An 18,084-nucleotide genomic window follows, 5' to 3' on the forward strand; every position below is an offset into this window, starting at 1 on the left:
TGCTGCATTTTGTGTTTGCCAGTGTTTCCAGCCTATCTCTTCCTCATTGTACTTTTTGAGGTGATCATTAATATACATAAATACTTCAGATTAGATCTGAGTAATCTCTTTACTTCCATCCTTTTCAGTAGGAGTCAGTTCAAATCCAGTCATTTTTCCCCAAGATTTAACTTTAACACATACAGTACCTCACAATGAAATGCAGTGACACCCCAAAATCTTGCAAAGATATTTTTCTATGCATAATGTATAGGGACTTTTGCAAGCCCTTCTGCATTGAAGCTCCTAATTATTAATGCAAATCTTAGCTAATTCTGCAGGAAATTCCTGCTGAAATGAAATGAAATCTTTTTTCCCTGTTTTAGGTCTCCACTTATATTATCATACATTTCTCTTGCCTTTTTGTTTTGTTTTGCTTTGTTACACACTCTAGGATAATACATTAGAAAATTTAGCCTTCTGCTTAGAACTTACACTTCGACTGGAAACACTGTCCCATTACTTCTGTTGAACTAACACATATGGGGTCACAGCATCAGGCTTTTTTCTACAATATCTGCTGTAGTATCACATTAGAAAGTGAAAAGTAATCCACATGACCATGAGCATCACCTCTTGCTTACTCTTGTTTTTACCTTAAGTTACTCCTTACTTAACAGACACATTTATCTCCAGCTTTTGATGACACTTCATGTCCACAGCTACCTTCAGAGCAGGAGCTGGCACACTCTTTGCAGAGATGTGATTGAAATGAGACACCTGCAGTTCCTGCATAGCTTATGCTCTTGAGATGGAATTTCAATATGCACAAGGAATACTGCCTCAGTTGAGGGGTATGGAAAAAACTCTGTATTTTTAAGTAGATGGTTATTTTAGCTCTGACTGCTGTCACTAAAAGGTCCCAGCAAATGCATCTCTAAAAATACGAAGATTATTTTTCAGCTATAAATAGATGCTTTGAGAGATGAATACAGAGAGATTTTAGCGGTTGCAGACACACGTAATGGCTTGCCTTATGGTAGACGTAAGATACCTTGCACTTACAGCAGTAGGTAAGAATGTGCAGCCCCAGTGAGCCACACATTCAGCCCTTTGCTCTAATGTGTCTCTTGAAGTAGCTGGCCTGAGCTGTTAGAATAAAGTACAGCTGCAAGCTTCCAGTCAAAGATGGCATGAATGTGGGGGCAAACAGATCTGTTGTGTCCACCCAGCTGACAAGAACAACTTGGTCAGCCCACCTTGGTCAGCCTACCTCTGCAGAAACTGCAAGAAAGCCTGGGGGATGCACAAGAGCAGCGCTTGTCCCCCCACCCTGCAACAACTCCATTTCAGCATAGGTCAAACGAAAGGGCCTGAACTATATTTGTCATCTCTGCAGTTGGACTTGATTGTCTTATCAGACCTCTTGTAACTGAAACTGTTCTGTACTATTATTCTTATTCTTATTCTTATTCTTATTCTTATTCTTATTCTTATTCTTATTCTTATTCTTATTCTTATTCTTATTCTTATTCTTATTCTTATTCTTATTCTATTCTATTTGAATTTTGCTGCAGTTTAAGAAGGTGCTCAAAAGATGCACAAATTTTCACAAGTATGTGTCTGGCAAGGTAATGTGTAATATTATCTCTTGAATATGATACATTCCCCCCACATGACAGTTCAGTATTTGTTCATTTCCTTTTCATTTCTTTAATGGTAAAAACCAAACAAGAAACAGCAAATGAACTAAGAATGTTTCTCTCTACAAAAATGGAATGAAGACAAAACCCCCAAATGCTCTTTGAATCAGTATGCTATTTTTACATAAAATAATGATGTGCCAGAAGTTCCTGAAAGTGCACTAGAGGCTTTGCTATATGTCCTGATTTATTTGGAAAACACCAAAGTGACAGACTTACAAACGTCTCAGACTGATAGCAAGCTTGGTTAGTGAAGCCACAAAGGATGCTGAGGCTGGAAATGCGGAGCCACTAACTCCCCTGTCTGCTGCTAAACTGCTAGCTCATGTCTTTCTATTAATGTTGCTTGTATTTTTAGAAATGCTCCGTGTTACTCTTTTCACTTAACCATTCAAACAAATTTCTTTTCTCTTGACCTATTGGCTGAACTGTACTTACTGTTTTCACCTTTTATAGCAAAAGTGACTGATTTCTACTGATACTGCAGCATTCCTGTTGATGCCTCCTGGCTGTAAACTATGGGCAGGCTTCCATAAAAACAGCACCTGCCTTCCTTGCTTTTGTTTATCACTGCTTTTAATCCTTAACTTTTACTAGTCAAAATAGTTTTCTGTATCTGTTCTATTACAGTCTGGAATGAGAGGATGTTTCATGCTTATAAAGATTTTAATTATAGACTAACTCAAACATCTGAGTTTACCAGCTTCTACACCTTAGTTTTGCAATATGCAAATCTGACCTGGCTAATCATGCTGATGTGCCTGGGAGCTGGGCAGTCTTTGTGACTGTGCTTCTCTGTCTTGAAGGGAATAGAGCAGAAATCAGAAAAGACCAGCAAAAGGCAGGGATGACCAGAGGCAAGGTACAGCCTTCTCCTGAGGAACTGGGGTTTGTATCTCAGAGAATTGCTGACCAAGGGTGGAAGTGTGGTGGTACTGCAGAAATCTAAGAGCTGGGGCACATGGGGAGAGCTGGAGCAAGAGCTAGATGCCCACTGCAGTACATGCCCTGCTGCCAAGAACAGGTCTTCACACGACTATGGCTGAGCTGGGGAACACTTCCACACGGGGTACAGTGGTGCTGAAGTCCTACTGTTCTGTAAAGGAAACTAAAGTTCATCACAGAAAAAGTCAGAAAGATATCAAATACAGACCCAGCTCTCTAGATGATGATGCAGCAGTACTTACAGTGAGAGAGGAAAATTCTTGCTTTGGCCAGCCCTGAGGATTGGCTGTTGACAGTTGCCATTGGTGGGACAGAAGGTGAGGATTTAGTCTGATCCAGTAAAGTACTTCTTATGCATTACTTTCTCAAAATTTCTTATGTGCTTTATCTTGATGCTTTCACAGCATAAAGGCATGTTTCCAAAAAAGAAGGAAAAAACACCCTAATATCTGAATGTAATAATGTACTAATATCTGTACACGGTGCTGTGGAAACAGGTCCAGAAGATGGCCATGAGAATGACCAGAAGGCTGGAGCACCTTTCTGTTGAAAGAAAGTTTGAGAGAGCTGGGCTTGATGAGACTGGAGAAGTCTGTGATGAGACCTCTTTGCAGCTGGTGGTTGCCAACCCTGCCCATGGTAGGGATGTACAGATGGAAGGTCTTGAACACTTTTCTGTGAAACTCACTCTAGGGAACCTGCTTCAGCAAGGGGTTGGACTTGATGATCTCCAGAGATCCCTCCTGACACTTACAGTTCTCTGCTTGTGTGATTGTCTGGCATTGTTTGCTTCTTTTGAACAGGGGAAAATTGCTGGACATAATTGCTAGTGTTGAAGGAAATAATCTCTTCTTTGCACATTTTCCCTCAGTTTCAGGGAGATGCTCTGTAACCTAGCTGAACATTGCTGGGTGAGATGGCTTAGTCAATTATATGGTAGGATATACCTAGAAAGAATATAAAAATAGCTTCTTTTGCACAAAGAACTGTTAACTTGCTTCAATGGGAAAAAGTAAGAAAAAAAACAAATCACAGGCTGAAAAACGAACAAAACTAAAAAAGTTCTACAGTTCTGTTTTTAAAGAACTGCTTTTACAATACACAGACTCTTTGCTACTTGCATAGTACCATACTAGCTGAACTGCCTTCTAGACATATGAATATAAAACACACCAAGCATTAAAACAACTTGCATAAACTGGAGAATACAAGGTTTATATTATTCTCAAAAGGCTGAGCATAAACGATACCCAGGCAAGATTTCTGTGCAGGATTCTCAGCATCTGTGAGGGCTCCTGGCTCTAGGCTATGGTCTGGTCATGGAGACTCACTGCCTTTCAGGATGCACTCCTGAACAAGTATCTTCCAATTACAAAGGAAGGCATAAGGCCTTTCTTTCTGGTGGAGATGAAATTTTGTTCTGATGACATTTCACAAGAAAAAATGAAGCCTGTTCTTTCAGGAGCTGTGCAGAGTATTTTGTTACTTGATTAATTATTGAGTTCCCAAAGTGTTTCATACAAGTGGTCTTTGGTCTGAAGAGATGAAGGGTTGATATATGGACAGAGCATGCACTTACAGCAGCTCTCAGATCCCTTGTGTTGCCTTCACTGCAATCGGCACTCAGCTGTCATGTTCCCTGTTTGCGCAGACGGAGGCTTGATTAAGATAGTAATGATTGGTAGCATAGAATCATAGAATCATTAAGATTATAAAAGACCACTTCGATCATTCAGTCCAACTATCAACCTATCACAGAATCTCACAATTGCAGGGGTTGGAAGGGACCTCAAAAGGTCATCAAGTTCAAGCCCATGAACTGCCACCACCGTGCTCACTAACCATGTCCCTTAGGGTCACATTCTTAAAAACCTTCAGGGATGGTGACTCCACCACTTCCATGGACAAAAGACAGCATGAGAGCATGGAATGTGGTCTGCAGGGACATGGCCTGATGTCTTTGCAGCAACCAGATGTCCAGAGCATGGTGAGTGTTGCCATGGGGCAACAGGACATAAGGGACAGTGACATGGAGAGCAGGTGCCCCAGGAGAAAAGGAATGTGCCTGAGCTGCTTGATACCCTGGGACCCCTCTCTGCAGGCTGGTCCTGCAGCTGCAAATCACAGGGGCCAGGGATCCTGCCCTTTGGAACACTGTTCTGGGACTGTTTGTCTCACAGCTCTACCCAGACACCTGTCTGTGCCTCTCTTAAAGGTGGTTGGATTACCTGGACCAGTAAGTCATATCTGGAGAGGCTGCTTTATCAATTTTCTAACTGGGCAGAGAAATTAATGGAACCATTCCTACCTTAAGATCTTAACTCCAGACACATCTTTAGAGAAAGACTGGGAATTTTGAACTGAAACATTCAGGTGAGAGAATTGGCCTAGAAAACTGCTCTATTGGTTAATTACATTTACCAATTTTTTTTTAAGTACTTTTTTTTTTTTTTTTTTTAAACCGTGAATTCAGCTGGCTTCTGCTTCCAGCCATTTGATCTCATTAAGTCTCTGTCTGCTAAAGAGCTCTCTGCTAGCAGTACAGCCTCTGCAGGCAGCTGCTTCTAAACAGGGACCAAGTCACCTCTTAACCTTTCCTTGGCTGACTAGACTGTGCTTCTTTGGTAAATTGCTTTTCCCGGTCTTCCCATCACTCTTGTTGTTTTCTTCTGAGCTGTTTTCAGTGCTGCAGTGTGTCCGTCCTGTAGGCTCCAAAAGGAGGCGTGGGATTCTGTGGTGGCTGAACAGATACCAGAAGCAGCTGCAGGATAACACCTTCCTGCTTCTTCTGTTTATTATTTACACTGTAAGGCACTCTTGAAGGACAGAGTAGTTGGGCTAATCTGCTCTACTATGAAGTTTTCCGATTCCTTTATTTCCAAATTATATTTGCATATCCTGTAGTCCTTATTGCTGCATAAATATCTATAGATGTAATTAGAATAAGATCATAATAACAATTCAATAATAATTCAACATATTATCAATAAAAAATAGTCTTACTGTTGTGATACAGTTCCAAAAGTAACCGTGATCTATTTGCATTCCACCAGTTTTGTCTTATCTTTCAAATTCTCCAGCTGTATGTTTATCAGTATCTAAATGAAAATATACCAAATGGCACTGGATCGTGAGCAGACTCCTCCAACTCACAGAAATACCTCCATTTATCATCTATCCTTGTAACTTTGAGCTTTAATAACAGGCAGACATCTGAACGTGGGTCTGCCAAGCTTATGCACGAAGAATTCTGTCTAGATTTACACTGGCAGGTAGGGTTCATCCAGTGTCTGACTCAACAATGGACTGAAAACTCTGCTGAAGTAATGCTTGGTAGAGATCCAAGATCTGTGTGCTTCATAATTCACTCCAGTCTTCAGACTACGGCCAGTCCCCTGTGGCTGATTAACAGTGATTTTCCAGGAGTTAAGCTACAAAGTATGTCCTGTGTGTGAAGGAAAGCTTAAAAAATGTACATATATATAAAATGAATTAAATAAAACAACAACAACAAAACAGAAAGAAAAATAAACAAACAAACAAAACTAGAACAAAACCCCAGCAACAGGAAACTCCCCTCCTGGCCACCCTCAAAAAAGAAAAAGTAAAAAAAAAAAAAAAAAAGTGAAAAAAAAAAGAATAAAAAAAAAGTGCTTACTGGATTCAGTAACAGCAGAGCAAGAGCTGTGCTGGTTCTAGGAGATTTGCATGGAAGTGCAGGCTTGCTGGGCTGTGCTTCAGGACAGAGACACGAATAAGCTTACGTTCTCTTGGACCAGTAGTTGCCATCTGTGCTGGGCTTGCTTGTTTGTTTTTAGACCTACTGCTCTGAAATCCTTGCCCATATTCCAGGACTGCCTCCAGCTGTCCCCCAGCCCCATAGAATGGACACGAAGTGCTCATCATGACCTCCTGGGAGCTTCTGCTCCAGGCGCAGAGTGAGATATAGGATAGACCCTAACTTCTGCTGAAAATATCATTGGTATAAGAGGCAAGTATAGCAGATGGTATGTTGGAGAGTTTCAAGGTAGAGAGAGACAGGGGAAAACAAACAGGTGGTGATATGGATGGGGAGAATGGTATTTAAGGATGATTTAGGCTCCTTGAGGCTGCATGATGGAACAGGAGAACATGGGGTGGAGGGGCAGACTCAGGGGCTGGTGGAAGAGACTGTATGGAGCAAGAGGCTATGCTGGAGGAGTGGAGAACATCCAGAGCATTCCATGAAGGATTCCTGCCCTTCTGAATACATAATGCTTTTATGCATGCAGATAGGAATAACAAAACCCCAGGAAATAGTTGATGGGGGAAAAAAAATTAAAAAGAAAGGAAAAAAGAAAGAAAAGTATTCACTGTGGGGGAAAAAGAAGTCCCAGCAACATATACTTCAGCCAAAAATCCTCCATCTCTTCAGGAGGGTGGAGGAGGAGCAAAAGAAAAGCTAGACCTGACTACTATGGAGGTGAGCATCTGAACAAAGGGAAAGTTTAATGGGATTGTGGTCGTCAGCCCTGCAAGCAAATGTGCCTTCAAATGATTTATGGCTTCTCAGCTTTTTTTTTTGCAGTGAAGACAGTAAAACAGAAATAGGGCACCACGGTTCAAAGGTGAAGAGCACGGGCAGGCTGCATCCACTCTGATATTCTTATTGTGTTTACTGTGAACTTCACTGGATATAGGTATTGGGTCTTTTTAGAGGTCCTTTATGTGACAGTTCCATTATCTATAAAGTCAATGCAGTTGTGGCTTCATCCTCTTCAGACACTTAATTTCAGACTACCGGTCATCAAGGTGGGAGCTGCTGGATTTCTGTGCATGTGATATCTTTATCTCTTTGTGGATTGAGTGCTTTTCTACTTATTTATTTTAATATCTATCCTCTAATTAGAGATAAGAACAAGAGTCGGTGAGGAAAAGAAGCTTGAATAGTCTGATATTATTGTTCAATTTATCACCTACGGATGTAGTAAAAAAAAAAAAAACTAAAAAAAAATGACCATTTTCCAAATAAAGCCTTTCCTATTGTCTCCCATTTAGTGGCAAAGAAGCCAGCCTGAATAAATAATAATAATTAAGACAAAGCAAACAAACAAACAAACAAAAACCCTCATCTACTCACTGTGGAAAAACCAAACAAAAGCCCATCTACTTACTGTGGATTGTTTCCTAAAGGCTGCAGAAAATACAAATGTTCATTAAAAATATATTCCATATCTCAGAGGCAGCATCAATAGCTGTGTGATGTGGCAGTTTCTATAGTGACTGTTTGCTTTCATTTGAAAGCCCGCTAAGCAGTCAGACAAAAACAGAGCAACTGGCTGAGGTATAGCGTGCCTTCCCCCCTCCTCCAAATACTGAATACACATTTTCTGCTGTGAATGAGGAATGCCCCTCCCTGTGAGAGAGCCTTTGTTGCACACTGGAAAGGAGTGGGGAGGCTGCAGAAACACCCGAGCAGAAAATTATTCATCTTCCCAGTGGCACGTGGCTGGCTCCCACAGGACCCTTGTTGGGGCTGTCCCCTTGTGCCATCTCAGTCCTCATCCCTGGCCTCAGAAGTAAAGCACAAAGCAGAGTAATGTTAAGAAAGGCACCTGAACCACAGAGTTGTATTTGGGGGCATCCTGAATAACTCTGGGTAGTTCTGTGGGGTCACAGAGCCTGGTTACAGTCCTTGGGAGAGAGATACATGCTGGTCATTCTGAGGAAAGAGAAAAGTAAAGATGGTTTTATTTATTTTTTTTCTCTGGGAAGCCTTTGTTCTACTCCGGCATCTTTGCCCTACTTTTACTTGATAGGGGGTTAACACTTTTTTGCCTTGTGATATGAGAGCTTTATGTCAGCGCACTGAGGGATACCAAGTGCCTGATTCCTGATGTAAATTTTCAGCTGCTTTTCACGAATGCCTTGCTGTGCACTAATTCCCAGAGAATGGAGAACAAGAGGCAGGCTGAACAAAAGTTATTTATTTTTTTATATCTTCCCTTATGGCTGCTTCTACTCTATTAGTAGTGTTGTCCCCCTCGACACTACCACTCAGTGCTTTAGGAGCTGCCAGACAGTACCCAGTGGCTGATGACAAGAGGGTGTAAGCACTTCAGTAACATGGAAAAGGAAAAAACAAACAAACAAAAACCCTACCACCCCTCAGTGTCCAAAGAAAAATGACTCACTTGGCAGTGCAGGCTGCAGTAACATTGAGTTTACCCTCACCTCTAACACAACACTCCAAAAGCGTCCTGGCTATTTCTGAGTAAATAATTCAATGGAACACGATTTACTTGATTCATCTCAGCTCTATGCTTACAGAATGGTGCTGAGACAATCCTAATTTCTTACCTTCTGTTGAGCTGAGTTGAATTTTCCCTTTCCTTCTGAACTGGATTTATGGCAAATATTTTGCTGTGAGAATTCAGTGCTTAAAGCAGAAGGCACACTGGCCAGAAGCATCAATCATATGGTGTTGCTTTGTTGCGTTTCTTCCATTTTCCGGTCAGATATGGCTTGATATCAAAATTGTGGGGATGCTCCTGTTCAGAGAGGGGTGTTTTGGATATCAAAATATTGAATTCAAAATAGGCTTTCAGCAGGTGCTATGAGAACAAAAAGAACTTTTACCAATAATCATGAGAAATAAACACACACACACAAAATCTTACATTTCAAGGAATACCCAGAGTAAAAAAGTCCATATATCTTCTCTAAAGCCACTTTAAAAGATAAGCTGGCACAGTGATCATGAGCTGTTCTTGTGGTAATTAGCATTTTACAGAGGGAAAACATAATCAAAATTGTTTCTGCAATCAAAGTAGACCTTAATGCTCTTTAAGTTGTCCAGACATAGCTGACTGAGACTGTGCTGTGGACAAGGAAATGATCTCAGTAACTCATCTTCAATCTGATGCATTGTTGCGCTTCAGCGTCTGCGTCAAATCCAGACATAGTGGATGCATTTCAGAAAAAAACATGATGAATTAATGCAGTGTCCATACACAAACACTGAAAGAAGGGTGACAAGCTGTTTGCTGTGGAGGTTGCGGTGGTGCTACAGAAATTAGAAAAACTGATTTTGATACCCAAGTACGCCACAGACTTCTGAGACCTCACACAAGCCACTGACCATATGTGGCATTGGAGCACGTTCTGAGCTTCAGTACTGCATGGAGTTAGCAGCTGAGTGCTACAGCCACGCACTGTGCTGCTGGGATGCTTTATCACCTGCCTAGAGGCATGTGTTCTTCATTGATATGAGCCATAGAGCTCACAACTGTAATTTTCAGTAGTTCCTAGGGCTGACCTAGTTTTCTTCAAGAAAGTTCAGCAAGATCAGAGCAGAGGTAATGCAAGGTGGCTTTGAAAAAAAAAAAAAAAGGCCCTACAATGTTCTTTCTGCCTTACTTCTAGCTCTGGTCACAAAAGGAATAGAAAATAGCATCCACATCATTTCTGTGATTTCTATACCATCCTTTTATATAAATGGTGTTCAGAGAATTTGAGTAAATTGCTTTGTACTGAAATCTGTTGGTTCACTGCCTGCCAGGGACTGTTTGCAAATTGCAAATGGGTGTGCTACAGAAGAAATCAGCCATGTCATTTGCCAAAGCATTTATCACCTCAGTTGAGTTTACTGAGCACAGGCATATTTGTGCAATTTTTGGGCAGGATGGAGAACAGTTTGGAGAGGCCTTCGCTTTTTGTAAGATGCACAGGCAGGCTTTTGTGTGAAACAGCGTTTGTGTTGGAAATCACCTTTCTGACGCATATCGAGTCTCCACGGGAGACAAAAGCAGTGACAGAGCTTGCTGCTGTGACTCTCCTGACTGCTCTGTGACCCTGTACTCCCTGCCACCTGGGAAAACACTGTTGCTGCAGTGTTTTCTATGTTGGCAGAGTTGGGTTTCCTGGCTGGTTCCCTGCCGAGTGCCTCCCTGCACAGTGCTGAGCAATGTCACCCACTGGTGCTCAGGTGAGTAGTGGGCTGGGCTAGCTTGTCTCCTGCTGTTTGAGCCTGGGCTGTGCTAATGACAAATGGATGCACATGCTTCCAGTGCACAGAGGAGGACTCCTGCTGTCTTCAGATCCTTCTGGGTCTGAGATTCTTTACACTCTAGATAATGCCCCATGCATTGCATTTCCAGATAATACACTGTTTACTGCATTTCCACATTTTTTGTTCTTCATTCTGAAGCTACAAATGTTTATTTTCAGTGAAATCTCACCTGCTCCTGTGCTGCATGGCTCCTCTGCACTACCCAGCCTGCACCTGCCCTCGAGAGCAATGCTGTTGCTGGAGGCCCCCATCATGGCACACCTGCTGGTGGCCACAGGATCCTCTCCTCCAGCTACAGGCCAACCCACCATGCACCAGGAGAATGTGGGATCTGCCCCTTTTGTTGTGTTAAGAATAAAAGACAAGTGGCTTTGACAGTCTTGATTAAAATCCTACCATAAAGCAAGAAAATACACTACAAGTATTTGCATTGGCACCTGCATCCCAACCAATCTCTCTGGTGAAATGGTGAAAAGCAGCAGGCAGCAGAGCAGCAGTTGCTGTGGTACCTGTAGCAGAACTTCACCTTCAAGTGTTGGGAGCAGCTCCATGCCCTGGGATAAATGCTGGTCTTGGTGAGATCTCTGTGATCAGCTGTTCACAGCAAAACAGTCGGCAACAAGTCTAATGCAGCAATGTGTTTTGCAATGAGATTTTGTGACCAGATGCCCACACTGCCCATTTTGTAATGAAAAACATGCAGGAGGAAGACAAAGAGTAAAATGATACTCAGTCATTCCTGATATCTGAGGGATATTCAAAAGAAAAAAAAAAATCCTTTGTTGAAATTAAATTAGAAAACATTGAAATGCATCATTAAATTTTAACACTTGACCGTAATAAAAAGGGGAATGCAGAAGGAAATTGGACAAATGATTGATGTAGGCCTGGCACATCTCAATTCCATTAAGGCAGCGAGATGCCTGGTAAGCCTGAAGCGTTCTGCATTAACTTGCCAACCCCACCCATTCTGCTCCAGCTCCTGCACTGCGCCTGGGTGCTGTTGTGCAAGGGAGCAGGGATGATGCAGCCGTGAGCTTTCAGCTTGCTACCACTCCTGCACTGAGAGATCTGCTGCTTCCGCTGAGCAAGAGGTGGGAGGGGGCAGCAGTGAAACTCCTCTTCAGTTTCGAACGGAAGATTTATTGATTCTTGTGAATATTGCATTTTACAGTGATCTGCCTTTTCCAGTTAATGCAACTTGAATCTGAACCTGGAAAATTTATGATGGCTTTTTAGATCAATACAAGCCTGCCCAGAAGCACATTTGCTTATGCAGTGACCAAAAAGAAAAGAAAGAGGGAGAGGACAAGGTTAGATGTTTCAGCTCCAGACCAAGGAACAATAAATATTCTTTGGGGATGAATTTCCCTATGAGGTGATACAGCTATTTGAACCCCCAGGAGATCACAAAATTAGCCGTAGCTGACAAATAATTTTGTTTAACTGAAAACGGAGATTTTGGGTAAAGATAGCCTTGAAATAGCTCACTCAAATAAAAATAAAGCCTAAATAAAGCAATCATCTCCTCTTTTTCCTGTACTGCCAAAATGCAATACAAAACAAAACAAAAACAAACAACAATGTGGTTTTCTAATGTATGAGTGTCACTAGCCCTCCCAGCACAGCTGAGTTCTGCAGAGTCTTCTGCATCAACATGCAGCTTGCACATCTGAGAAATCCTGTCCACCACTGAGATCTCAGCTCTTCTTTGCACTGAGCCGGTCTGGGTGATTTGTCTTAGTCTCTGCCAGACCTCCCTTTCCCTTGAGGGATCTGAGAAGTAAGAACACGTATTCTTAAGGCAGAATGCATTCTTATTTTTTTATGACAAAGCTTTAGGGCTCTTTTGTGTGTGTGTATGCTGCTTTGTTTCATTTTGTTTTGTTTTTAATAATTATTTTCCTTTAGATGTGGCCTTTATCTGTAATAACCTGCTAAAGCAAATCAATACTCATGTGAATACTTAGGAGAGCCCTATGAGCTCCATACATTAGTGAGTGGATTTCCTTTGTTTCAACAGAAAGCTGTATTGGTGTCATAGAAATAAATGCACCACAAAGTGTAAATGCACAATTACAGGGTACTAATTGTCATTAAACATGGTAGCCCTCTGTGATATCTTATAATAGATATCATTGCCTGAGCAGCGGCATATGTGACCAGTAAAAAGCAGTGCTCTCTTTTAATTTTTAATCTTTTTGTCTACATTTCATAACTGCAATGATTGTCATCCACACTTTAGACATCTCTTAGCTTGAGTATGAAATCAAGAGACACTTCTTTTTTGTTCTCCTCACCCCATCTTTACTTAGGTGAAATGGTGTTCCCCTGATTCCCCAGTAAGCTCTGATAAATATGAATTACCTGCTTTACTGAGATGCAATCTTCACTCTCTCTTGTATGGGCCACATGTAAATAGCACAGAAAATTTATTCACTCTGGTTGTTTATTACTGTTATTTTTTCAGAAACATGTCCCAGATATATCAATCTCAGAATTTCAGTGTCTTTCAACTCCAGACCTTCAGTACAATGAAGACACATCTGGACAGTGAAAAGTCCATTAAAACCTTCTTGAGTTGTCAATACTTGGCATTCAGCTAACAGGAGAGCACAAGCACCAACCAGCTCAGTGGACAGATATATAGCCTGTTCCACTGACCTTATTGTCTGTTTTCATGTTTCAGTCATTGCCATGCTGAAGGCTGTGCCTATCTTGGGGAAGTTACCAAGGGATTCCTATTCTGTGGCACCTAGAGACTGAAGATTTGAAAAGGAAAGACAGCCAGACGTGGACCATAGTGACAGCAGATGGCCTGACCACCACATATTCCCAATACATTATCAAGGTGGTGGAAGACAACAATCAGAAGATGGGCTTTCCCTGTGGTTGGCCTCTATAAATTAGGTAATCCAGCACTGGCTTCCACCTGGAAAACTGTATAATGTCCTAAACTGTGCTCTCAGGTAGAGTCTGGGAATGCATAAACTTCTGTTAGGAGACAATGAACGCAGCCATAAGGCTGTCTGGGAATAGGAACAGTGAGCACACACCAGGACTCCCATGCTTATTCTGTTGTCCTCCTGGTGGTCATGCTATACCTTTCTCCCTAGCTAAACTAAGGGTGTCCTTTATGTTGCTGGGAAACAGTGCTGATGTTGTAAGAAACTGAGTGATTAGGCTTGAATGAGTCGGTGAAAAAGAAGCAAGATATTTTTTTGCCTCTGTTCTGTATAAGTTGCCCAAGCACTGCAGTCAGGTCCCTCCTGCCAAATGCTGCTGAGTTCTGGAATTCACCCAGTCCCCTTTTAGTTTCTGAAATGTTTCATGCAAGAACCTAGGATTCACTAAGAGAGACTGAGCTTCATGAACAGTAATAGTATGAAGAAAATGAGAGAAATGCTTTTAAAAGAATGAAAGGTCAACAAAGAAAAGTGCTAGAAAAGAATCAAAATGTTCATTCCCAGTAGGCCTTTGTTTTTATTTTGGTGAGAGCTTGCAATGTGCTTTGCCTTCTGAAGGAAGTGTGGGGTCCTCCAGAATAAACTTCAAATCTCATGCAGTTTATGGTTTTCCATCACTGCTCTCCCAGTACAGCTGCAGTAGATTGCAAAGACCCTGTGATTCAACCCTTTTGCCTGACAGTCTGCAGACAAATGCGTTCATTTTCAATAAAGGTCATAAGTTAAAGGGAAGCAGGAGAGCTATAAAATGAAAACGTATGCTATCTGAAACTCTGTGACAGAAACAATATAGAGCAGATATTGGTAATGCAGTGTAAACATTGGATGCAAGCCCAGCAACAAAGCTGGAAAAGCAGCATTTCAACCAGCACAACTCAGAAAGAAGAACTGGATCTATGGGAAAGAGTTCTTAGCCTGTCAGCTACTGTTTTGCCCCAATGGTTTGAAATTGTAGCAGCAGGGGTTCTTACTTAGAAAGGCCATCTTTCATCTCCATGCTGCCAGGGACAGTGAAAGGCATCACACGCTTATTTTTCCCCAGACACTTGGAACAATGAGGCAAATCAGAAGAGAAGGTGTAGCAAGGACTTTTGTGAAAGTACGGAGTGAAATGATGTGGGATAATAGGTAGTGAGCTTGAAACCTGTTCTGTGCAGAACCAGACCAGCTTTCATTTGCTGCAGCTTTCTGCTGGAGGTGTATTTCCCTGAGTTAATGGCCCAGATTTGACTGAGGATGCTCACTTGCCATGCTGAAGCTTTATTTGAAGTTTGATCTTTAGGTTACTTATCGCTTCAGTAGAATCTCTTCCTGGCCTTATTTTGGATCAGTTCCAAGCCTCCCACTCTTCACATTTTTGCACATTTCTCTGGATCTCAGTTGGTCAGTGGTAAAGGTCAGAACAGCAGTGAGATTCAAACTGCTAAATGAATTCTCATGTATGTATGCTGAGCTTCCATTTATTTCTGCTTTCAGCATTAGCATTTGCATATGTATGCAAAGGCCAAGTAATAAGAACCTAGCAATGAATGCATGAATTTGAATGAATGAATATCCACTTGCATGTAAAAAGGCATGCCTTGCATCAGTTTCACTCATGGTTTTAGAGGCAGGAATTTTAAAAACAGTACTGAAAATAGAAACTTAAAATAGGCAGAACTGGCTAGAGGCTGGAGAAAACTTGATATGACAGCCCTAAGGAACTCCAGAGCTGCCAAGAAATGTCTACAGTACCAAAGCTGACTTGCATAAGGGCAATTAATAGCAACATTGCTATGGGTGGTTCAATGACTAATGAATTTTGAGTTTTTAATGCTGCATCTACCATGGAATATGAGTTAATATGAGCAGTGGTTAAACCTTGTGACCCTTAAAGCAGATTCTGTGTTAGAAATGCAACATGCCAAAACTGTCACCAAGTGTTACGCTAATCTCCCATTCACTTTTCTGGCAGTTCCCCTTTCAGGATGGTGGCATATGCCCAAAGGCTCTGTGACAGGTGGCCCTGACCCAAAGAATAGTAAAAATGAAAAAACAGATAATTTTTTTATCAGGCAAAAATAGGCATGTAGGGATTCAAACCATCCTGCTATCACTTAATAATTGTGAGAGATGCTGGAGGAAGGACTTCATCTTCAGTACTAAGAATCCCCAACAACACAAAATGAACAAACCAGAATCTCCAAAGACTGAACATGGGTAGATGATGCTAAATACACTTGCAGAGGAAGACCTGAGAACACTGAAATCTACATACAGTGCTTTAAAATGAGAGAGTGAGAATGTGAGAGACTATCACATGTCACTGCAGGAAACAGGACTCATCTTGCTACTGCTTCCATAGTGTGCAGGAGCTGCAGGGGCAGGGCATTTTCCAAAGCCCTGCCATACAAAAGGACTTACCAAAGAAAAGGCTGCATGTAACCTACAGATCTTTCCTTTTTATTAATTTGTTTTCCCATCTTGTGCACAGAAACTCTTCATCTGTTGGTTTTTATTTCATGTGAGCAGAGCATCCATTGCCATGATTTTGCAGTATTTGGGTTCCCCTCTGACATGGACTTAGGTAGAGGGTAATGTTTCATTCCAAATCCACCATGACTTGCAGTTTCCTGTTTTCTTTGCTCCTAAGGGCTGTGTTGCTGATTATTTAAATGCCCTCTTATTAGCAAATGTCCTCCTGAGTTGAGCAAATAAACGTCAGCATTTTAAAATAAAATTTCCTCTACAAAAGCTGGCAATTAGAAAGTAATTAGAAAGCACAGACAGGGGGAAAAAAAAGTGAGATTAAAAGCTTACTTAGCATCATGGAAATGTGAATGTAAAGGAATAAAGCATTAAATGACAGTGGGAAGGAGGTTTGGTCAATTTTCTAAGTTCCTGCTTTGTCACACAAACATTTTTGTGTTCAGATTCTCCTTTCAGTAAGCATGTAAAGGACAGTATCTAAAGCCATTAATATCTGTTCATATTGAGTCAGGGAGAAAGGAGGAAGGGAAGGAAATGGTACAGAGAGCAAAGATGGATTCAACAAAGAAAAAATAAACAGAGCAAGACAGAAGAAAGCAGTGGAGGTGGGGGAGACTGCATGTAAACCAGAGGCTTTGTTGCAGGCGGAGGGCTTCCAGGAGGCTGCTGGAGCAGGGGAGGGTCCTTGCTGTGTGTCACAGAGCTTGTCTGCATGCAAGCAACAGACGCTGCTCTGCTCTTGCTGTTGAGTAATGAACAGGGCCCTGCTCCCTCTGCTTGCTTGAAATTCTCTCAGGCTTGTGAGGCTATGCTGACCCTGTAGAATTTCAGGCTCTGGTGTTTTTTCCCACTCCACTTTTTAAAGAAGATGAATGTTATAGGCATGTATTTGTGCTTTCCATTGCTTTATTTATTAGCTTACTTATTTGTTTTCTTGTGCTGTATTGTACAAGCAAACAAATTGTATTGTATTTGTTCTTCAGGGTGCCAGGAGGAGGACATCCTAACTATGTATAGGTAATCAAGGGGCTGCCTGCATGTGGCCTCATGTCTTATATGACCCTTGTGAAGCTAAAAGGATGCTGCTGTCACAGAGTGACCTGCGGCATTCCTCCATCTTGAAGGATGCAGGACCCAGGGACAGATGTGCAAAGTTTATCCGTGACCACAGAACTGCTGCTCCATCAGGAAATGAGAGGCAGAGCCCCACTGCAACCTGCAGTGGCTCCCACACCCCAGTCGGATGTGGTTCACACACCTGATCCCAGCCCCATAGACCGTCTCCCCTGCACCATGTACCGCAGAACTCCCGGCATGGGGCAGTTGCAGCCCTGGGCAGGCTCCAGCCCTGTCTGTGCTCCTGCACACGCTGCTCTTCTGCAGGGCTGAATTTTTCTCAAAACAACACTGCAGGTGTTTTGTTGCATGAGCAGCGTGTTGTTCTTTGTGTATCCTGTGAAAGTGCTCAGGCCTGAGATTACAGCTCCAGCAGACACAAAGCAATCTGAAGGGTAGCAGTAAACACGTGGTGCCTGAGTTACTCAGCTGTATGTTTTGTATGGAAAACTGATAGCAGAGCGTTGTGTCTGCTCAGATTTTGAGAGCTATCGGTCAGTGTGTTTGTTTCCTTCTGATACAAAGCTGAACAAGCAACCCATGCAAGAAATATATTGAGACTTGTTAATTTCCCACTGATTCTTAAAAAAAGGAGATTTTTCCCTAAAGACAAGATGCTTATTACAGTAATTAATAACAAATGTGCTGAAACCTGGGTTTGGATTTCTGCCACCAGCTTTCTGACATTAATGCACTCCTGATATTCCTTTACAAAACTCTTCATCCTATCATTCCAGTGTGTAGATTGCATGTATACAGAAGAGTGATTGTGATGTTTGTCTCTGAATGTAGAGACAGCAGGTGCATATGGACATACAGATCAGTCTCTCTTCATGGCTCATACTTCGTATATATT

This window comes from Coturnix japonica, chromosome Z (genome assembly GCF_054131305.1).
Source record: "Coturnix japonica strain WE chromosome Z, WE-NBRP24, whole genome shotgun sequence".
Lineage (NCBI taxonomy): Eukaryota > Metazoa > Chordata > Aves > Galliformes > Phasianidae > Coturnix > Coturnix japonica.